The following is a 17307-nucleotide window of genomic DNA, read 5'->3' on the forward strand; positions in this document are numbered from 1 at the left end:
CTCGCTCGCTCGCTCTCGAGAGTGGTGTGGCTCCCCAGCGCGAGCTGTTGCGCATCGGGCGAGTGTGCGGATCCGAGGCTGCCCCGAGCTGCAGGAAGTCCGCTCGCTTCCTAATTCGATAAATAATCCTTAGTGAGTCAGGAAATGCCTCGTTCTGAGAGGCACACTCATCCGCTTTCTAAATGCGCAGGGGGGAGGACAGCGGAGATCGACGGCCTGCCAAGTTCTGCCTAACTCCGACGGCAGGGACCACTACTTGCAAATCCCTGACTAAAGGCGCTAGAGGCATATTCCAAGGCTCAGCGCCCTCCCCCCGCCCTCTCTAGTGTAGAGAATTCCCAGTTGTTCCCTTATGCACATACTTAAGGTTACAGTCCTATAAGTCTTGCTTGGCTTATTGATCACAGAGAGACTTTCTTCTGAGGAGATTTGCACAATATAGAGCTGAAAGCCACTGAATGACGACAACGACGACGACGATTGATCGCTGAGCACGCTTGTTATAGGTGCCACTGCCCGGAATGCTATTTTCAGTTCTATCACAACATCGGCAGGGCAGCGATCCCCTTTAGCTCAAGGTCCTTTTGGGATCGCAGCCTAGAAGTCCAGCTCAGGAGAGTAGCTTTCTTCCACCTCGATCCTAGGCGAGGAGTGACTCCTGTTTGCCGGTTGGTTTTTCACAGCAAAGCGAGCTCTTCTCCCGCTATTTAGGCCACTCATGAAGGTTTTTAATACGGAGTAGGGCAGGGAAGATAAACAGCACGTAGGTCCCCCGTATACTTGCCAACTGAAGATTTACATCTGCATTAGTGGCCAGTGTAAGGAAAAGACGACCTAAGCCTCACACACGTGAAACCCCCCTCATGCACATGACATCTCATAAGACTTTATGCGGTTCTTTCCTCAATATGCTTTGCAATGTGACTCTAAAACCAATACTGGACAGGATGCCCATTTGCAGTACCAATGTCTCTTCTGCATGAGCAGCGATCACCAGCATTTCCATTCAACCTGCCAAAGAAACTCAACGGGGATTTAAACCCTAGGTATGGCTTCTGCCGCTGCACTCATGATAAATTAATGCGGCTTAGTTACACCCTTTGGCCAATTTTTGTACACACCAGCAACCCTGCAGTTTTCCAACGTATGTCAAGGCCTTTCTATAGCCCTATTCAGACATTAAGTTTTACTGCGTCTGTACACACGCACATGTGTTGTTTGTGGGAATAATAAAATAAAATAAACCACTTTTCAATAACAACAACAAAGTTCTCAAAGCAACTTACTTAGAAAAATGGATTCACAGCGATGTTCCCTCTAATTTTTTTCATTTGTGTGTGGAAAAAGTTTTGTTCTGGGCTGCAGTATCAAGGCAGTCTGTGTGCACATGCAGTCAGAATGGGGGTCTTCCTGATTCAACCCGAGCGGGACCTAAAATTAACGGAGTCAACATCAAACAACTTGTGTGCATGCACATGCGCACGCCTTAGAGGAAACACTGGTTCACAGTCTAAAAAGGAATAGAAGGCAGAGGCACCAACAACAGTCGCTGTGCTGGGATTGGACAGAGACAAATGCTCCCCCGCACGAAACAGAAAGGAGTCAGTACTTCAATCAAAGGTGCCTCTTTCCCCAGTCAGCAGGGGCAAATGACTGTACATGAGTTAATTAGAAGCTTCCTTCTGAATGCAGCCCTTCTGAAATGCAGGTTACAGATGGAAAGTGTACTGCTGCGTTGAGCATAACAAGTGAACGTGTGTAGAGCTCTGCCCATGGGTGCACTCACACGCATTGTATAATACCGAACATACCGTGCGAATAGGGCTATTACGTGTTTTAAATCCGATTCCCCATGATTTCGAAAAGGTTAAGAGAAGTAATGGTGGGGAGCGGGCGGGAGGGGAGGTCAGCTTAGAGTATGGTGATCTGGCGCTGTTACCGTTGAGTCTCTTATCGGATGTCAATGATCGGAGCGAGCAACAACAAACAGGAGAATCCAGTGCAGTCAAAACATCCTGGAGGCGAAGGAGCGGGAGGGGCAGAGGGGACTGGAGCAGTGCATTGTGTAGGCCTTGGAGAATGCAATTAGGAGGACTGAGGAACCTGCCGGCCCTCTCCGGGGCTCCCCTATCGGAGCCATCAGTAAACAAGGATGGAGACATGAAGCCAGGCAGGGAGGAGGACGCGAGGCGGGGCGGGGGGGGGGCGGGCAGGCTGCCAGTGGAGGGTGATCTTCTGACGCCCCAGCCTTTGCCTCCGCCGCTCTCCTCGGCTGCGTTTGCGTCGCAAGATGGATGTCTGCAGCAGCAGCAGCAGCAGCTCCAGAAAGAGCAACTGATTACAGCCTCCCTCAGCATTCCCTTCCCGTGTGCCCGGCTTGAATTCGGCTCCCCATCTCTGAAACTTCTTTCTGTTTGCCTTCTTCCTTGCACAAGGCAAGGACTTTGAGTGGCCCGGGTGCGGGGAGGAGGATGACGAGGGAGATCTGCGTGGAGCCTCCCAAGACTGGCAGTGGCTGGGTTGTTCTTCTCAGGGCTCAATAGGTAGCACATTTTTATTCTATTTACCTTCAAAGATTTTAAACAAGAACATCAAGAACATCAACAAAACAATACAGAAGGGAAAACAGCAGTCACAGCCTGTCTTTTTTCAAATAAGAGGGGGAGTAAATATCTTGCTGGGATACCTGCCCCTCTGACAGATCGTATGCTGTTTATCAATGGCAATTCCATTTTGATAGCTTAATACAAAATACCAGATAGATTTGCCGATGGCTGCTCGCTGTGAATTACAGTATCTACAGTTGCCACAAGTGAGTAATACCTAATCCTACCCTCTTGTCACCCATTTCTTGCTTAGTACAGAAACACATTGGGTGCTGCTGGGATGCACTGGGTTTGCTCATCTCCACCCCCCCCCTTAAATAAAAATAAAAATAACAAGGTCTTTGCCTGTGGAAAAGACATCATGGAACTTTGTGTGTGTTTATATGAAAAACCAAATATACTTCCAAAGGAAAAAATTGCAGAGTCAGTGAAGGTCTTTTCCCCAGTGCCCAGTCACTACTACCCATCTTACCTTATTAGACAAGGGCCTAACCTCCTCAGAATAGGAATAGGCAGGCCCCTATTCAAAGGAGGAAGTGACTATGATGACTTCCTTCAGGTACCCAGGCTCCAAACAATGCAAAGCATTAAGGATAAAGCAGACCAGCACTTTGAGCTGTGCTGAGAAATCAATTGGGAGCCATTGCAATTGCTTAAATGTACCTGCCAGATGTGTTCCCAAGACAGGCCCCAGTGTTTTGCACTAACTGCAGTTTCCCAGAAGTCTTCACACAGGCAGACACACCTATAATGCATGGCAGTAGCCCAGGAATTCCCAGCCCTGGGTCTTCAGATGTTTTAGAACTACAACTCTCATCATCCCACAACCACAATGATCTAAGGCCATCTGAGGACCCAAGGCTGTAAACCACTGGTTTAATGGGCAGAGTGTTGGGCTTATAGTTTCGTTCCAATCTTAACAATGATAATGTTAAAAGTAAACATTTATTTCAGGGCTGGACATAACAGTAAAAGCTTGCCCATGGATGGCTTAGCCATTGTGCTTATCACAGTTAACATTCCATTAGGGCCCGTCTAACACCAGTTCCTAGGCAAGCAGGCCCATAGCCACAGGGGACCTGCCTCTCTCTCAGGAATATTGCAGCCCCCTCCATGAATTTTTGACTTCTATTTTTAAAAAGGAAGTCTCAAGTCCTTTTACTCATGGAAATAGAAGGGAAAGTGCTCAGGCAGAATTCTACCTAACTTGACTTCAAGTGTTCTGGTCAATGAGTGTGAAGGCACAAAGATAATGGACAAGCACTAGGCTCTTATTTTTAGGCTAAACTCCATTGTAATACTGTGTTTACTTACTTACTATATTTATCATATTAACTCATATTAAATCCCATGATTAATATTTATCATATTACTCTCATATTAAATCCCTGGCTACTATTTTTTTTAAAATACAAGTTTACAACCACCCCCACCCCCAAACCCACCCTTTAAATATGTTGTGGGGGCGGGGTGAGGAGAAACATTAAAATCCTCACACAGCAGAGTATGCTCTGGTAAAGAAGTTCAGCCCAAGAGATTATCTGGAGACAGTAGGTTGAGTTCAAAAAACAAATAAAGATTTATTAAGAAACTAAAACATCACATACTGAGAGAGGCATAGAACAACATACCCAAACAGGCACTAGGCTTCAACAACTGAATGATTCTAACTGCCTTAAGAGATATAACTCCTCATGCCTCTAGTGGCCAAAAGAGGTCACTGCAGTGCTAAGAGTCAATGCTGTAGTATTCTCAATTCTAACAAAATAAACTGCAACTAGGGATGTGCATGAAACAAATTTTGCATTCTGTTTTAAACTTAAAAGAAAATGCAAAATGGCCAAAATGTACTGTCAAAACAGTGGTCAAGCCAACTGTTTTGATGGACCAACACAAAATATTTTTAGTATTTTGGCCATAGGGATCAATGGGGAACTCAAAACATCCCATTGTTTCCCCTGGGTAGCTCCTAGGGACACCAAAGTGGGTTGGGTGGTAGGGCATGATGGGTGCTATCTAGCACTCAACCCACAAAAGAAATGGAGAAGTGGGCAATTTTAAACAATTTTTAACCTTTTCCCCAAACCCCCATAGGCTCCTATGGGGGATTTGGAGAAAGGTTACAAAATATTGTTTAAAACCACCCTCTTGCCATTTCTTTTGTGGGTTGGGTGCTAGGTAGTACCCATCATGCCCTACCACCCAACCAATTTTGGTGTCCCTAGGAGCTACCCATAGGGAACAACGGGGTGTTTCAAGTTTCCCTGTTGTTCCCTATGGCCAGAACAAGCTGCACTCACAGAGTGCACTGTACACAAGTTTTGCATTGCAATTTGCAATACATTTTGCAATCCTGCCTTGAAAAAAACCCACCGCAGAAGCACACACTAAAAGGGAATCTGTCCCTCCCAATAAAAACACATTCATTTCAAACACAGTTCAAAAATGGCCAAAAAAGAATCACTGACCCAGAATCCACTGTCAGCCACAGTGTCTGCACTGCAGTAACATCACTGGCACAAGTTGCTCCTTCACACATAACTATGACTCATTATTTCCTAGCATTGCCACAGCTGCCACAGCAGCACCCTTACTAAGAAGCAAGCATAGCAATAAGCTCAACTAGAGCAACTTCAGCCACATTTTGACTGAGTACACCTAGCAATGCAGATTGCAGAGCAGACCAGATCATTGAGTGAAGTACAAGTTAGTCTCAAGGCCAGACATGGAGCTCATCACACCAAGAAATATTACGGAGAGAGCTACTACTGACACTGTCCATTTCCCGCCACAACACTACCACAAAACAAAACAAACCACATCTCAAGCAAGGTTCAAGGCAGGTGCTCAAGTTGTGCCTTTGTCAATCTGAGATCCAGCAAAACCAGATAGTTACAGCAGTAACACTACAGCACATCATATTATATATATTCTCAGTGCTGAAAAAGAAAACCAAAAAAATCAAACCTCCCTCCCTCCTCTCCCATCCTGATGTACCCACTTCTTCAGGAAAGCCACAGTATATGGGTGCTCTCTCTCCAAGCTCAAAACAGGCCCTTTATTCAAAGAGTGTTCTGTTTCAAGCTCGAGACACTCAAAACAGCCCATTTTGAGTTGAAATGTTTTGGAAGTGAAATGTTCTGCACATCCTAACCATTACAGTTGGAATGTCACGAACAACCATATCCCAAACAACAACCACCACAGATCAACACAGAGGAATAAAACTACCTTTGCTGCTGAAAAGCAGACAAGGTTGGAAGAGGATGAACAGTCATGGGAGAGTGTTCCGCAGTCTGGAAGTCATAACAGGGAAGGCCTTGCCTCACATGCACAATAACCAAGCCTCCTGGTTTTGACAGACAGACATCAGGACACGATGTAGATATGGGACTGAGGAAATGCTCTTGATCGCCTGAAGGTGCGAGTTATTTAGAGCAAGCCAAGCTAGATAAGAACTTTCTCAGCTGAGCTGCATGATGTTCCTGATGGGTCCAAGGCCCCAGAGCTGATGGAGTGTAATGTGGATAGTAGATTTTCAGCCCTGATAGGAAGATGCATCCAAATCTAGGTTGGGCAAGGTTCCTTTTGCCATGGCCTTTGATTTTGGTCTCTTATTTTTAAGCCTTGTTCATTTTTAGCCTTGTCTTCCAAAAGATGTGGTGGTGAATGTATGGGCAAGGGAACTGGGCATCTGTTGATGTGGGTTCCTGCTGACAAAACTGAGATGTGATAAGACTCTTTGTGCAGGGCACTGGTTCAGCAAATGATAGGGGATAAAATTAGAATTGATATTCTAGTCCTACATTAATTTACCTTTAAAGTCCTTAATAGTCTGAGTTCTAGATAATTGAAGGGCTGCCTGATCCCAAGTGAGTCTAAAGGTAAAGGTAAAGTGTGCCGTCAAGACAATTTCGACTCCAGGCGCCCACAGAGCCCTGTGGTTTTCTTTGGGTAGAATACAGGCGGATTTATCATTGCCTCCTCCCACACAGTATGAGATGATGCCTTTCAGCAGCTTCCTATATCGCAGCTGCCCAATATAGTACCAGCGGGGATTCAAACCGGCAACCTTCTGCTTGTTAGTCAAGCATTTCCCTGCTGTGCCATTAGGTGGCCTCACTCAAGTGAGACTATGAGCTTTAAAAGGTCATGGTGGGGGCTGCTCTGCTGTGCATGGATAAAAAGTGGGGAAAGCTTGTTTTAGCCACTTTCTAATTTTTCTGCCCACCCACCCCCCTTGCAATTGGATATTTTACCCAATGTCTTGCATAGGAGAATACTAGAAATTAATCTTTTTAAAAATAAACAGCAACTATTTGAAACAAGAATTAAAGAGCAACCATCTGCAAATGATTGATCAAGATTGTTGGTGGGAGGGGGAGGGGAGGGGAAGAGCCATCACTCTGGTGTAAGTAATGTGGTGTCATGCTAGTATCAATCAAACCCAGGCCATCCGACCAGCGTAGCAGCACCCAGTGTGGTATTATGCTAAGCAAAAAATGAGGGACAATAGGGTAGGATTAGATATTACACACTTGTAGCAACTATAGATGATTTACAGAGCACCCATCTGCAAATCTAAGTATTTGATACTTTGAAGTCAACTATTTGAATGGAATTGCCATTGACATATCGCATACTCGCTGTCAGAGAGCCAGCCTGTCCTAGAAGGATATTGACCTCCCCTTGCTCAGACAGACTCTTTCCTGGAATTGTGTTTATATGGACTAAAATCAGCCTTACCAATTTCAATGTGGATTAATCAGTCCAAAGAATATGCTACCCTTGCTATCACCATGCAACAGTTCTTTAAACCCAAGCCACAACCCCAAGTCATCCAAAATAAGATTGTTTGGGGCTAAATAGAAAGGCTGGTGCCCCACCCTCCTTCTCTATTAGTATCATGTTGTCCAATTTCTTTATGAAAAAATCAGATTTGGCCAGTTAAGACCAAAACTGTAGAGACTGTCATAGATGACAGAAGATAAAACTGAGTGTGTTTCAATAAGACAAGAAGGAAACTATACATTTTAAATCAAAGCAAGATATTTATTCAAGGAAAACAAACAAACAAATAAGTATCTAATGGGGAGGAAAACTGGCCATTTTGAAAAGAAAGATCATACACTCTCATCAAAGTACTACATAGACCTATTCCAGGTGGTAATATGCAGGTGCAAAGTACTAAAGGGACTATTGAAGGTGCAGAGCAGGTGGAAATATGCAAGTGTAGAGCACTAGTCATTCATCCCAATTGTAGGAGAATCCATATCTCAAATAGGCTTACTTAGTTCTAACTGAAAAGGAAAAATTCTCTTCTGACACTAGCAATCAAGCCAGCATTAGAGATAGTGTGCTATAGGGATTATAGTGGTGAACCATGAAGTTTCTTCATTATATATAATAATATATATTTTATAGTGGTGAACCATCCCTACCAGAAACATTCTGGGTGACATTTGTGATTTCTCAATTTTCAAGGAGAACATCAGGAACCACTTTGAAATTCTGAACCTCATTGATAGGGAAACAGAGGAACTGTAGAATGAAATAAAAAATGTTGTTAAGGATGAATGCAAAAAGAGATTGCCAAAGACCAAGAAACAGAAGAAAGCAAAATGGATGTCAGAACAGACAGTGGAAATTGCCCAGAAGAGGAGAGAAGCCAAAGTCAAGAAAGATAAAGACCTCAGGAAGGAACTTAATAGGGAATTTCAGAAAGCTATTAGAAAAGACAAGGAGCAGTACTACAATGACATCTGTAAAGACCTTGAGGATGGAAATAGACGTGAAAAAAAAGGGAAAGTTTTCCAGAAGATCTCTGAATTCAGAAGGATCCCAAAGGACAGATAGTAACTGATTCAGAGAAGATCAGAGATGGAAGGAATATACTGAAAATCTGGACAGCAGGGACATCAACATCTGATATACTCTAGAAGTTATCCTCTACTTGCAAAAACCTCTAGAACAGGAAGATGAAGTTAGAGCAGCACTCTGGTCATTAACAAGTCAGAAGGCTACAGGAATTGATGGAATAGCTATAGAAATACGGCAGGCAGCAGCAGAAGAATCAGTCAAGGCTCTAACCAAACTATGCCAGCAAATTTGCAGAATGACACAGTGGCCAACAGACAGGAAGAGGTCAGTATACATACCAATATCAAAGAAAGGAGACTGAACAGATTGAGCAAACTATTAGCAATAGCAATAGCACTTACATTTATATACCGCTCTATAGCTGGAAGCTCTCTAAGTGGCTTACAATGATTTAGCATATTGCCCCCCAACATTCTGGGTACTCATTTTACCGACCTCGGAAGGATGGAAGGCTGAGTCAGCCTTGAGCCCCTGGTCAGGATCAAACTTGCAACCTTCTGGTTACAGGGCGGCAGTTTTACCACTGCGCCACCAGGGGCTATTGCACAATATCCTTAATTTCACATGCTAGCAAAATAATGCTCAGTATCATGCAATGCAGATTAGAACCCTACGTGGAAAGAAATGCCTGATGTTCAAGGTGGTTTCAGAAAAGGCCGAGGAACAAGTGACATTGTTGCTGATGTACAATGGATAACGAGAAAGCCAAAGAATACAAAAAAGAAGTCAATATGTGCTTCATTGACTACAGAAAAACCTTTAATTGTGTCAATGACATCAAGTTGTGGAATATCCTTAGGAAAACAGGCATCCCAGAGCTCTGGAGGAGGAAGCCAACCAGTGGCCTGTGTTCCTCCCACCGGCAGCTTCCCTGCCACACCCCTGCATCTGAAGTCAGACTCAGGGGGTGTGGCTGGGGCACCAGGTGTGGCCCCTGATTAGCAGTGACCCGAGTTCTTTGAACCTGTCTGTTCAGTGGTGGCTCCGCCCCTGTCCCAGAGCATCTTATTGTTTTCATGAGAAACCTATACACAGGACAGGAAGCCACAGTCCAGTCAGAACATGGTGAAAGTTCCTCCTTAGCCGATTGGTCTATTAAATTATGGTACTATGCTTCTGTTTCTAAAGCTTCAGCTTATGTGAATAATTCCTCTTCAGAGTCCTTTTTATTGATTTGGGAATTTTTATAAAATATAATGTTCAACAAGGTCATTGCTTATTTCCGAGATCTGGTTAGGATCTGTGATTTCTGGTTTATGATTATGATTTAGTCCAGTCAGTGGAAGTTACCTTTGTTGTTATTCTTTTTTTTCTATTTACTTTATTCTGGTAATTGATTTCTGGCATAAACAAACTTTGTATGTTTTGATTTCAAGATATGGATTTCCTTTTTCTCTCTGTAATAATAATAAAAATTTTGATTAAAAAAAAAGAACATGGTGAAAGAGACTGGTTCTAGATTGGCAAAGGAGTAAGACAAGGCTGTATACTTTCTCCTTATTTATTCAACTTATATGCTGAACTTATACTGAGGGAAGCTGGATTGGAAGAAGATGAGCGTGGTTTTAAAGTTGGAGGAAGAAACATCAATAGTCTGCACTATGCTGATGACACCATTCTGATAGCTGAGAATGTGGATGATCTGCAAGTTCTAGTAGTGAAAGTCAAAGAACACAGCAAAAAAAATGGGACTGCAACTAAATGTAAAGAAGACTAAACTAATGACAACATGTACAGCAAGAATAGATAATGAAGACATTGAACTGGTGGATAGCTTATGTCTTTTAGGATTGACCATCAACAGTAAAGGATCCAGCAGTCAAGAAATATGCTGCAGACTAGCACTTGGTAGGGTTGCAATGAAGACCTTGGAAAGGATATTTAGATGCCGTGATGTGTCTATACCTACAAAGATTAGAACCGTTTGGACAATAGTTTTCCCTGACACTCTATGGATGCAAAAGCTGGACTTTGAAGAAGCAGGACAGAGTATTGACACTTTTGAACTTTGGTGCTGGAGAAGACTCTTGAGGTTAGGAACATAGGAAGCTGTGATATACTGAGTCAGACCATTGGTCTATCTAGCTCAGTATTGTCTTCACAGACTGGCAGTGGCTTCTTCAAGGTTGCAGGCAGGAATCTCTCTCAGACCTATCTTGGAGATGCCAGGGAGGGAACTTGGAACCTTCTGCTCTTCCCAGAGCGGCTCCATCTCCTATGGGGAATATCTTATAGTGCTCACATTTCTAGTCTCCCTTTCAAATGCAACCAGGGTAGACCCAGCTTAGCTAAGGGGACAAGTCATGCTTGCTACCACAAGACCAGATCTTCTCTACCTAATGGACAGCCAGGAAAACAAACAAATGGATCATAGAACAAATTAATCCAGAATTTTCACTCGAGGCACAAATGACCAGGCTTAAAGTATCATACTTTGGACACATTATGCGAAGACCCAGTTCCCTTGAGAAGTCCATAATGCTGGGGAAAGTTGAAGGAAAGAGAAGAAGAGAACGAACAGCAGCAAGGCGGATGGGCTTGATTACGACAGCAATGAATGCACCACTGAGAGACCTTAAAGGCCAAGTGAAGGATAGATCATCCTGGAGTGAATCTTTCTCTGTGGTCGTTAAGAGTCGATACCAACTTGACGGCACTTAATCAATCAATCAATCAATCAATCAATTAATCAAAGATTACTGAGGTAAAGAAATTCAAGTGCTGTGAACTATGCTGCTATAAATGCTGCTGCTATTATTATTATTATTATTATTATTATTATTATTATTATTATTATTATTCATATCCTGCAACATAACACAGTCAGCTCTGAACTTTATGAGCTGCTGACAGTCTCTAAAACACTATAATCAGTATCATCTGTGTTATGCTGTGGGACATATACTGATTATATGTGGGACACCGTCAAGTTGGTGTCAACTCTTAGCGACCACATAGATAGATTATCTCCAGGATGATCTGTCTTCAACTTGGCCTTTAAGGGTCAGGGGTCAATGTGGGACATACCATAGCTATTATTATACTGGCAGAGCCATACCAGTATAGTTAAGATGTTTAGTGTTTTCAACATTCCACCATTATAAGCCCTGAACATTCTATGGCTTATAAAGTCAACAGTATCAACCCAATCCCTCTGAAATCATGCACATATCAACTAGGGGACAAGAGACACCGCTCCTCCGAATTTGGTGCAAACCCATTGTGAAATGGCTAAGATATAGCAGTTTATGTTTTTAACTCATACAAAGAGATTTCAAAGTGTTGGCAATGTTCTTTTATCACAGATAATGCATTATTTTTATATGTTTGATGTTTTTTTAGCATCCCCCCCAAATTCAAGTCCATACAGAACTGGTACTTGTTACTGGTTTGAGAAACATCAATCAAGTGATGTTTGAGTAATTACTGTTAGAAATCCCCATAATTACAGGGGAAAAAACTAAGGGAAAGTTAGCTAAGAGGATAACTGAGTCTGCCCACTGAGAACTCAGAAGCCAAAGTTGGAAGGGGCAAGTCCTGGCAACTTCTAGGGAGTGGCTTCCTGGTTCTGAACATAGGTGCCTGATAAGAACAGTCTACGAGCAATGTGGCACTTGTATAGTTAAACAACCATTCACCCTTCTCCCTTTCCATTCATGGACATTTGTTCTCTCCCACTGCAAAAAAGAGATAGTGACTGACATAATGAGCAACATTACTCAAAAGGTATCCTACTGAAATTAAAATAATGTGCTAAGGAATGCCTAATGTCTTTTTAATTTCAATTAGACTACTATGAGTATGCAATTATCCAATAAGCCATTGTCCATTAAGTGGAGGCTGGAGGCTTAAAGGGAAGAATTCTACTCTGTTTATGCTCAGAGGCTATGTCACTTGTGTACAACTTTTATACTATTTTGTTGATAACACCATCCTGAAGGAAATTAAACCAAGCAGGAGAACTGTGAGGTTTATGGGAAATTTATGGGAAGAGAATCTGTAGTTTTGGACATGGTTGTTAAAGCATTTATTAGCCAGTGTAGTATAGTGGTTAGAGTGCTGGACTAGGAATGGGGAGACCAGAGTTCAAATCCCCCTTCAGCCATGAGACTTGCTGGGTGACTCTGGGCCAGTCACTTCTCTCTCAGCCTAACCTACTTCACAGGGTTGTTGTGAGGAGAAACTTAAGTATGTAGTATGTACACCACTCTGGGTTCTTTGGCAGAAAAGTGGGATATAAAATGTAGATAATAATGATAATAATAATTATCTTTAATTATCATTGTTGTGTGTGTGTTATAAAGGAAAAGGAAAAGGAAAAGAAAAAGAAAAAATGAAGTATAGATTTAAAGTGAACACAAATAACCTGCTTCTGGTTGTGTCCTTATTCACTGCTGAATAATCATGAGGTGGGATCGCACTGTTACTGTTACTGAATCCACTAATTTCACTTAATTACATTTCTTCAGGTGTGGGGAGGGGCATGTGACTTTATCTTAGTTGAAGGTTTTACAAAGTTTTTGGTGTTCAACATTAGGAAGTTTTACCTTGTGGTTTGGGTAAGCTCTTCCCCATAGTGTCTAATCAGATTTTCCTTTTTAAAACACCTGGGAATTCAGTAATCCAAAAAACGATGCTTTCCATTTTTACTCATGCTCTAAAAAGAATGGAAATTGCAAGTTAAGGTGCCCATCTTAACTTCTGTGCCATATAAGCTATAAAGATTTTGTACAGTCTGGTATATGATGATGGCTTTAGAAATGAGGTTCCATGCACCCACACTTTGCCTTGGTCTTTCAGTTGGACATTGGGCTGGGGAGGGATGCATCCAGGCAGACATTTAACAGGTGCGGTTTCCCTAATCATTTTCTAGAAATGCCAGTGATGAATTTCTGCCTGATGCTTCTCTGATCAAGGCAAAGTGTGCGCACGCATGGAACAAAGGCAGAGAAGCCTCAGCATTGTTTCCTGGATATGTAAGAATCCAACTTCTCCAAATCCATATGATTCCCAGCCAACCATTAATCAGCCCTTTACATCTCCTCATTTTAAATTCATAACTCGATATTCCTAGAGACTCGGAAAGGAAACTGTCTCACTTTGTCCTCCTTGCTCGCCTGCGCTTCTCTCCCTTCCTTCTCCACGAAATCCAAATTATTGCCCTCCCCTATGGGAATTTCATCACAAACAGACGCACAGCGGAGTCAGAGGAAAAAGGAGTGAGGACAATGGAGCTTGCTCAGAAAGTGACTGAGGGAGTGGACAGAACTGCAGCTGGCTCAAACAGCTTCAGCCTGGCAGTGGATCAAGGGTCTGCAGAGTGAGACACTGTTTGGGACTTCAGCTGCAAGTGTTGGGAGACAGAAGCAAGTGGGATGCATGCAGGGGTATTAATCAGGCTCCAGACGCAAAAGAGGCCTCTATGCCAACAGCTGCCATCTTCCACTTGTTTTACCTATTCTCTTCTTGCAACTATTTGTTGGATCCAGACATCCAGCAGAGCATTTGGCTCGTTGGGGACCAACCTGTTTTCTAGGCTATGGAGAAGATTTAGATTGCAGCCCACAAGTAATCCACAGTAGTTCTTTGTGCAAATCTAAGCATATTTACCCCAATGCAAGTCTTTCTGCAGTCAATCAGACTTATTGGAGATAAGCATGCTTAAAAGTGCACCTTTATCATCCTTGAGCTGTGGAAGCGACATCCTAAGTATCAAAATAGCTCATTCCTGCTCAGTTCCAATGAAAACCAGGCACAGACACATTTAAAGGCAGCAGTTCCTTCCTATGACCTGAGGCCCATTACGATGGATGCTCTACCCCAGCCCAGTTTACTAAAGAGTCTTTGAGAAGATGATTATTATTTTGCTTTTCTGTGATTGTTTTTCAGCATTCAAAAACTCTACATGCTGGTTTCATTTTACCACATCCAAAAATCCCATGAGGTAACGGTAGCCTGAAAACAACTTGTCCATGCCACTCACTTTCATAGCTGAGCAGGTATATCCATACGTGTATCTGCCACACAAAACTAAGCAGTCTGTCTCCTGCAAAGCTCTGGGCCCCCTTTTGATGCAATCTCTCTCCCCCCCCCCACACCCCAGTTTTGCATATTTTGGTCAATCTAGGGAGGCTGGTTGAGAGACTGGTCTTAATGGGAATCTGTAGGAGTTTGAATCAGACATACAACATAGGCAAAGTAACTTTTTAATTGGGCCCAAACAACACACCTTTAGCATATCCAATGTATCTTTGCACTTATTTACAGAGCAGAGAATACTAAACACTTAGTTCCCTGCCTCTATAATACAGATCCTCACTATGCTAGCCAATAACAAGACACTGCGTTCACTTTATATGACATTGCACTCACAGTGGTAAAGTCTTCAATTGGCTAAGGTGATGTGGTGGCACGGGATAGTAATGAATGTTAGTGTAAAGAGTGAAAAAGGCTGTCAGAACATTTGCAGGCCAGCTGCTCTGATAAAAGGCAAAGTTGACTATTTAGCTGAAATTCAAACCCTATAATCAGGGCCAGCCCTAGGGTTTTTGGTGCTCTAGGTGAAATATGACTTGCCCCCCCTCACCGCCAAGAATTGTGGGCTGCTGGGCAGCCACAGAGCTCTGCAATTCTTGGCTGAGGAGGTACACATGTGTCCTTCCCACCCTCAGCCAATCGTTCACTCTCCTCATCTGCTTAGCAATCATCTACCCAAGCACAGCCCTTGCTGCCACCACACACAGAAGAAGAATTTTCTCTTTTGTTGCCAGCTTATACCCAACCAATCAATAAATCTTTATTGATACAGTCATAGATGAGCAAATAGTACAGTACAGGTCTCCCAGTACAAGTTGAACAGAGGAAAACAGAGTAATCTTTATTTATTTTATTTCTCTATGTAAACCACTTTGAGAACTTTTGTTGAAAAGTGGTATATAAATATTGGTTGCATTCGTAAATGTAACACAACAGCACAATTGGGACTATACATAGTTGTGTCAGTCTACTGTACAGAGTAAATACAAACCCCTTTTGCTTTTCCGCTATGCGGCAGTATTAATGAAACTGTCCCGGGATGATTGGCAAACACCCCTAAACTTGCATTCGGGCTTGTGAGGGGAAATTAGTTCAGAGAGGACAGTTCCATGTCAGATTAAATATGTACAAAGTTGTGGACCCAGGAAACAACTGAACTGAGACAAGATTTAAGGTTCAAAATCAAAAGAAAGCATTTATTGTAGGGAGGGGTACAGCGGAAAGAAATGTGTGGTTAAAGCAATATTACTATTAAAATACGTTCAATTGCAATGAGGCATTTTAGCTTAAAGTCCTAATTGTATAAATTCCCAGGTGGGCAAGAGAAAGAGGCTTTTTAGAGAGGGAGGTGCTTGGATTTAAGAAAGAGGAATAGAGAAAGAGTTGGGCCCAGAGAGGGGCAAATGTTCATATCACCGGATCTGGACAAAGAGACCTCAGGCCTCCTGGAACAACTGAAGGACCTCATTCCTCAGCTCAGCTCAGTCAGGGACGAGAAGGTTGGAGGGGTTAGTTGATAGAAGTGAATCCACGAGGGTGCTTCCTCCATGGAACCAGCTTCTTATGTTGGCGAGGAAGACTGGCAGATCAGGCTGGGCAAGAAAGCCGATCTGAAGGGTGGCACAAAGAACTGAACACAGCCTTGCTGTGAACAGTAAATTGCCCAAGGAGTTGGTGACTCCAAGGTAGTTTGTGTTGGAAGTGAAGGTCTCTGTGCTGGCTCATGCCTCAGTGACAGAGGGGGACAGATTAGTGAGTCAGAGGGCTAGAAGGGTCAAGACATTGGTCATCCCTTCTCTACTGCTCTGACACTATCCCTTTGACATGTAGATTGCTCAGGGGTGTAGCAAGGTTGGAGTGGGCCCAGAGACAAGATTTTTAAAATGCACCCCGCCCTCACTGAAGCTCAGCTCATAAAGTAAAGAAATCTTAAATGAGGCTGAATAGTGGTAACAAAGAGCATAGTAAAAATGTGTGCATGTGTGAGAGCTCCGGCTATAGAGCGGTATATAAATGTAAGTGCTATTGCTGATATATATATAAACATCATCCTAAATTATTTTTTAAAAGATTTTGTAAATTGTGGATGATGCAAGTCATTTAATGGTACTAGAGAAAAATATGCTGTTCTGGTAGCTCCAGGTCTCAACTCTCACATCAGTTTCGGAGGAAGGGAATTGAAGGAAGACCGGGCAGGTGCGCAGTTGGGGGAGTCAGTCATGTGACTTGCCTCTGGGGCCCCCCCAAGGCAGTGGGCCCCCAGACAACTGTCTCCCCTTGCCCTATTATAGTTATGCCCCCGAGATTGCTACTCTCAGGGACTTCCTGCCTGCTTGCCTGCCTGCCTTCCCTCCCTCCTTCCTTCTCTTTTCTCCCTACCCACATGCTTGCCTCTGTCTGCATCCAGCTAGCATCTGTCTGCATCCAGCTAGCTAGCTAGATTAGATATTCTCTCTCTCCACTTTCCTATCTAGAATGGAGTTCTTCAATAAAGACTCCTCATATTGATTTGAAGCTATGAACTGGCTCCAAGTTTCTTTTGCTCTTAGCAGACATGCATGCCTAGGCAGACTCCGATGTGTTTTCCCTCTGTGCACTCTGCTGTAATAGAAGGATATCTCTTACCAGAGAGAATTCCCAACAGTTCATACTCAAAGAGCACATTGGATTATGAAAACTGGGCCTGTTATATCCCAAAACATATCCTGGGGGCACATTCCAACTGATCTTTTTTGTTGAACAGGTGTATTGGGTGGAAGCGGCAAGGATTCCATTGTTGCTGATC

Source organism: Hemicordylus capensis, chromosome 2 (genome assembly GCF_027244095.1).
Source record: "Hemicordylus capensis ecotype Gifberg chromosome 2, rHemCap1.1.pri, whole genome shotgun sequence".
NCBI classification, from domain to species: domain Eukaryota; kingdom Metazoa; phylum Chordata; class Lepidosauria; order Squamata; family Cordylidae; genus Hemicordylus; species Hemicordylus capensis.